Source organism: Pseudophryne corroboree, chromosome 2 (assembly GCF_028390025.1).
Source record: "Pseudophryne corroboree isolate aPseCor3 chromosome 2, aPseCor3.hap2, whole genome shotgun sequence".
Taxonomy (NCBI): domain Eukaryota; kingdom Metazoa; phylum Chordata; class Amphibia; order Anura; family Myobatrachidae; genus Pseudophryne; species Pseudophryne corroboree.
Genome location: NC_086445.1, coordinates 155,039,564 through 155,046,615, shown reverse-complemented (window position 1 = coordinate 155,046,615; position 7,052 = coordinate 155,039,564). Strand labels below are relative to the sequence as shown.

The 7,052-nt window shown below is 47.8% G+C and overlaps 1 pseudogene; it reads right to left on the bottom strand.

The window, feature by feature from the left end:
- Positions 1-6,368: 6,368 nt before the first annotated feature.
- Positions 6,369-6,486, bottom strand: LOC135053573 (5S ribosomal RNA; annotated as a pseudogene).
- Between the last annotated feature and the right edge of the window lie 566 nt (positions 6,487-7,052).

Here is a 7,052-nt window from a genome sequence, read left to right as displayed (position 1 = left end):
ATAAAGTAAACTGCACTGTCCTCACTAGTAAACTCTCTCCACTCAGTCTCTCTACACTTCTACAGTAACAGTACTCCTCCTAGTCAGCTCCAGTAAATCTCTCTCAGTCTCTTATAATCTAAATGGAGAGGACGCCAGCCACGTCCTCTCCCTATCAATCTCAATGCACGTGTGAAAATGGCGGCGACGCGCGGCTCCTTATATAGAATCCGAGTCTCGCGATAGAATCCGAGCCTCGCGAGAATCCGACAGCGTCATGATGACGTTCGGGCGCGCTCGGGTTAACCGAGCAAGGCGGGAAGATCCGAGTCGCTCGGACCCGTGAAAAAAAACATGAAGTTCTGGCGGGTTCGGATTCAGAGAAACCGAACCCGCTCATCTCTACTGAAATCTGTACCTTAATGGAGCCTAACTTCAGGCCCATGTCCACTCCTGTCTGTAGAAAGTGGAGAAAACGGTCCAGATGGAAATCATCCGTAGGAGCATTCTTGGCTTCACACCAAGATACATACTTCCTCCAGATATGGTGATAATGTTTCGCCGTCACCTCCTTCCTAGCCTTTATCAGAGTAGGGATGACTTCCTCCGGAATACCTCTTCCAGCTAGGATTCGGTGTTCAACCACCATGCTGTCAAACATAGCCACGGTAAGTCTTGGAATACACAGGGACCCTGCTGCAACAGGTCCTCCCTGAGAGGAAGAGGCCACGGATCTTCTGTGATCATTTCCTGAAGATCTGAATACCAGGCCCTTCGAGGCCAATCTGGAACAACGAGTATTGTCTGTACTCTTTTTCGTCTTATGATTCTCAATATTTTTGAGATGAGAGGCAGAGGAGGGAACACATAGACCGACTGAAACACCCATGGTGTCACTAGGGCATCTACCGCTACTGCCTGAGGGTCCCTTGACCTGGCACAATACCTCCGAAGCTTTTTGTTGAGGCGTGACGCCATCATGTCTATTTGAGGAAGTCCCCAATGACTTGTTATCTCTGCAAGGACTTCTTGATGAAGTCCCCACTCTCCTGGATGAAGATCGTGTCTGCTGAGGAAGTCTGCTTCCCAGTTGTCCACTCCCAGTATGAAGACCGCTGACAGAACGCTAACGTAATTTTCTGCCCAGCGAAGAATCCTGGTGGCTTCCGCCATCGCCACTCTGCTCCTTGTCCCGCCTTGGCGGTTTACATGAGCCATGGCTGTGACATTGTCTGATTGAATCAGCACTAGTAGGTCGCGAAGAAGATTCTCCGCTTGTCGTAGGCCGTTGTATATGGCCCTCAATTCCAGCACGTTGATGTGTAGACAAGCCTCCTGGCTTGCCCACAGTCCCTGAAAATGTCTTCCTTGTGTGACTGCTCCCCATCCTCGGAGGCTCGCGTCCGTGGTTAACAGAACCCAGTAATGAATGCCGAACCTGCGACCCTCTAGAAGGTGAGCACTCTGCAGCCACCACAGGAGAGACACCCTGGCCCTGGGGGACAGGCTTATCTTCTGATGTATTTGTAGATGGGACCCCGACCACTTGTCCAGAAGGTCCCACTGAAATGTCCTCGCATGGAACCTGCCGAAGGGGATGGCCTCGTAGGCTGCCACCATTTTCCCCAGAACTCGAGTGCATTGATGAACAGACACTCTTTTTGGTTTTAGCAGGTCTCTGACCATGTTCTGGAGGTCCTGGGCTTTTTCCATTGGGAGAAAAACACTCTTCTGTTCCATGTCCAGAATAATTCCTAGGAATGATAGTCGAGTCGTTGGAACCAATTGTGACTTTGGCAGGTTGAGAATCCAACCGTGCTGTTGTAGCACTCTCAGGGAGAGCGACACGCTCTTCAGCAATTGATCTCTCGGCCTTGCTTTTATCAGGAGATCATGCAAGTACGGGATAATTGTGACTCCCTGCCTGCGCAGGAGCACCATCATCTCCGCCATCACCTTCGTGAAAATCCTCGGTGCCGTGGAAAGCCCAAACGGCAACATCTGAAACTGGTAATGACAGTCCTGTACAGCGAATCTCAGGTACTCCTGATGAGGAGGATATATGGGGACATGAAGGTAGGCATCCTTCACATCCAGTGATACCATAAACTCCCCCCTTTCCAGGCTGGAGATCACTGCTCGGAGCAATTCCATCTTGAATTTGAACTTTTTCAAGTACAGGTTTAGGGATTTTAGATTTAAAATGGGTCTGACCGAACCATCCGGCTTCGGGACCACGAACAGGGTTGAATAGTACCCTGTTCCCTGTTGGACCAGGGGAACCTTGACAATCACTTGCTATTGACACAGCTTTTGAATTGCAGCCAATACTACTTCCCTCTCCGGGGGAGAAGCTGGCAATGCCGACTTGAAAAATCGTCGAGGGGGCACCTCTTCGAAATCCAGTTTGTAGCCTTGGGAAACTATTTCCATCGCCCAAGGATCCATGTCTGAAAGAACCCAGACCTGGCTGAAGAGTCGAAGACGTGCCCCCACCGGTGCGGACTCCCTCAGTGGAGCCCCAGCGTCATGCGGTGGATTTAACAGAAGCCGGGGAGAACTTCTGCTCCTGGGAACTAGTCAAAGCAGGTGTTCTCTTTCCTCTACCTTTACCTCTAGTGAGGAAAGAGGAGCCCCGACCTCTTCTGGGCTTATGCGACCGAAAGGACTGCATCTGATACTGTGGAGTTTTCTATTGCTGTGGGGGAACAAAAGGTAAAAAAGTAGATTTACCCGCGGTAACTGTGGAAACCAGGTCCGCGAGACCATCCCCAAACAAAACTTTACCCTTGTAAGGTAAAATCTCCATATGCTTCTTTGAGTCTGCATCACCCGTCCATTGGCGGGTCCACAGAGCTCGTCTCGCAGAAATAGCCATGGCGTTGGCTCTGGAACCAAGCAGCCCAACGTCTCTTTGAGCGTCTCTCATATATAAGACTGCGTCTTTAATGTGACCTAAGGTCACTAAAATGGTATCTCTGTCTAGGGTATCAATGTCAGCTGATAAAGTATCTGTCCACGCTGCAACTGCGCTACAAACCCATGCCGATGCTATCGCCGGCCTGAGCAAAGCACCCGTATGCGTATAAATAGATTTTAAGGTAGTTTCCTGTCTGCGATCAGCAGGATCCTTGAGGGCTGCCATGTCTGGAGACGGTAGCGCCACCTTCTTGGACAGACGCGTCAAAGCCTTGTCCACCCTGGGCGAGGATTCCCACCGTACCCTGTCCTGTACAGGGAAAGGATACGCCATAAGAATCCTCTTGGGAATCTGCATTTTTTTGTCTGGAGTCTCCCAAGCTTTTTCAAATACTTCGTTCAGTTCATGAGATGGGGGAAAGGTTACCTCAGGTTTCTTTTCCTTATACATGCGCACCCTCGTGTCAGGGACAGAGGGGTCATCAGTGATATGCAAAAGATCTTTTATTGCAATAATCATATAATGAATACTTTTGGCCACCTTTGGGTGTAACTTTGTATCATCGTAGTCGACACTGGAGTCAGAATCCGTGTCGGTATCAGTGTCTGCTATTTGGGATTGGGTACGTTTTTGAGACCCTGAAGGGCCCTGTGACCCAGTCCAATCCGTGGATTGACTCCCTGCTTTTTCCCTGGACTCTACTTTGTCCATTCTCTTATGTAATAAGGTCACATTTGCATTTAACATATTCCACATGTCCAACCAATCATGAGTCGGCGTTGCCGACGGAGACACACTAATAATCTGCTCCACCTCCTCCTTGGACGAGCCTTCCGCTTCAGACATGCCGACACACACGTACCGACATCCCCACACACACAGGGATATATCTATAAGGGGACAGTTCCCCAACAAGGCCCTTTGTAGAGACAGAGAGAGAGTATGCCAGCACACACCCAGCGCCAACTGACACTGGAAACAAATTCCCAGATATAGCGCTTTTATATATAATAATCATGTAATACACTCACTGCGCCTTACAAGTGCCCCCGTCTTTTCAGCCCTCTGTCACCGTGTTCAGCAGGGGAGAGTCCGGGGAGCCAGCTTCTCTGCAGTGCTCTGTGGAGAAAATGGAGCTGGTTAGTGCTGAGGGACCAAGCTCCGCCCCCTCCAGCGGCGGGCTTCGGTCCCGCTCAATTATATAAAAAATGGCGGGGGATTTATATATTAACTGCTTCCGCAGCCTATATCAATATAATGCCAGTCCAGAGGTTTATATTGCTGCCCAGGGCGCCCCCCCCTGCGCCCTGCACCCATCAGTGCCTGCTAGTGTGTGGGAGCAATGGCGCTCAGCGTTACCGCTGCGCGCTTACCTCAGTGAAGATCTGAAGTCTTCTGCCGCCTTGAAGTCTTCTTTTCTTCTTATACTCACCCGGCTTCTATCTTCCGACTCTGTAAGGAGGACGGCGGCGCAGCTCTGGGACGAACGGCAGGGGGAGACCTGCGTTCCGACTCCGTCTGGAGCTAATGGTGTCCAGTAGCCTAAGAAGCAGAGCCTATCACTTAAGTAGGTCTGCTTCTCTCTCCTCAGTCCCACGATGCAGGGAGCCTGTTGCCAGCAGTGCTCCCTGAAAATAAATAAACCAAACAAAATTATTTTTCAGAGAAACTCAGGAGAGCTCCCCTGTAGTGCACCCAATCTCCTCTGGGCACAGGATCTAACTGAGGTCTGGAGGAGGGGCATAGAGGGAGGTGTTATGCACACCAGTGCCTGCAGGAATGTACTGGTGTTTGAACTGTTATGCAAAACAAATGGACTCACAGACAGACTGGGGAATATGACATAACATACACAGAAGGTGATAGGGTAACAAAATACACACAAAGAGAACAGAGAAGCCCAGAGGCTAAGGAACTGGGTGTCTCCCTTGTATTAGTAATGCTCAGATGAGAAAAGCAAGATGTTGTGTTATAATACGTAGAGAACCCGAAATGCTGTTGCTAAGGGCAACAGCAAAACCCTAAAGGGTTACCAACGGGTGTGGCAGTAAACTCCTTGGTCAAAGATGGAATGATAGACACAAGGAGAGTCTCCACAATCCTAATTCTCACTTGCAGTGCACAGGTTCAGCTTACTGCCACTAAACTGACCCCTGACACCTAGCACAGTGAGACAGGATTAGACAGGCAAGTCTTAGAATACAGCCGCAAACTTGCTAAGTTCACAGAGTAGTAACAGAACCCCAGCAAGCTAAACGACTGACTCCAGTCTTACTGCTAGGTCTGGATTGGCAGAGTGTAATACCAAATCCCCAGGCCTATTTGCAGTAAGCAACAAACAAATACAAAGCTACACAGTACTGGCTAACTTTCAGGAACTGACTAACCAACAAAGATTCAGCAGCATCTGCTTACCCTAAGAAGAGGCCTTATAAAGCAGGTGCTGTCCACGCCCCACTCAGACCTCACAGACTGTGAGCACAAAAACCAGCACCGGATCCCCTACCGTGCACAGAGCCTGTAACCACTGCACAGCAAAAGACCCGAACCGGAGTATCAGCTGCGCTCAGGTTACTCTGCTAGCACTTGTCTCCCGGTTGCCATGACGACGTGGCAGCACAGGGCAGGAGACCCTAACAGGAGGAGCCAGTGCACACCCATACTAAAAGTTCTTTATAGTGCCCATGTCTCCTGCGGAGCCGGTCTATACCCCATGGTCCTTACGGAGTCCCCAGCATCCTCTAGGATGTAAGAGAAAGATGGATTTTCCCTTATAGGAGGTGAAGATGGGTCTGCTTATAGACATCATGGCATTAGTTTGCTGCTATGGTCATGGTGTTGTCGTGACAACATAAAATCACTTCCTGGGACAGGTGGTTCTATTCTATTCAGCATGGTATTTAAGGTATGCAAATAAATTCAATATGGAACCGCACTAGTCTTAACAATCTAAACTGAATATAGAGATAACATAAACATAAAGAAACCAATGTCTGTGCAGTTAGAAAAAAGTTTTAAACTGCTATTGATTGGCGGTGCTCCCAGGAATTTTGTAGATTGGACTACAATTGAAAAGAAGAGAAAAGACAAAAAACCCTTGTTTGGGAGCACTCGTTTGTAATGATTTGTATAAATAAAATGAATGGTATGTGTGATAAAACTTAACCTTTAATTGTTTCTTAAATAAAAAGAGATTAATGTGGAATGATTATGAGACTCGTGTCTGATGTTTGCAAAGAAACTTGTTTAACCTTTTTAGCAAATGAGGTACAAGTTATTGAGAAAAGGTGAAAATATCAGAAGCAATGTGTTTGGTAAGTATCCTTGTGTTCTGATGAAGTAAATATATCCAGAACAATCACTGTGCATGCCTTGAAATAAAGGTATCAATAGAAACATAGTATGGTAGCAAGATTGAATGAACTGAATTTTTTAAAGATAGATAGAAAGATGGAATTATAGAGAAAGGGGCCCACTGCACCTGGTATTCTCAGGAGGTTTCCCATCCTGATACTGACCAGGCCATACCTGCTTAGCTTCCGAGATCGGACAAGATCGGGCGCATTCAGGGTAGTATGGCCGTGGGCCTATTGTGAGAGATGTGGGGGGAGAAAATTGAAAGGGAAAAAGTTCACTCCTAATGTCCGTACTGTGCATAAGACAACCATGTGTAGTCCGGGAGTGTTTTTCCAAAAGCAGGAAATAGGGAATAGAAAGCGTTGGAGAATTAAAAAAGGGGCCCACCGCACCTGGTATTCTCAGGAGGTTCTCCTTCCTAGTACTGACCAGGCCATGCCTGCTTAGCTTCCAAGATTGGACAAGATAGGGCGTATTCAGTAGAGATGAGCGCCTGAAATTTTTCGGGTTTTGTGTTTTGGTTTTGGGTTCGGTTCCGCGGCCGTGTTTTGGGTTCGAACGCGTTTTGGCAAAACCTCACCGAATTATTTTTGTCGGATTCGGGTGTGTTTTGGATTCGGGTGTTTTTTTCCAAAAACACTAAAAAACAGCTTAAATCATAGAATTTGGGGGTCATTTTGATCCCAAAGTATTATTAACCTCAAAAACCATAATTTACACTCATTTTCAGTCTATTCTGAATACCTCACACCTCACAATATTATTTTTAGTCCTAAAATTTGCACCGAGGTCGCTG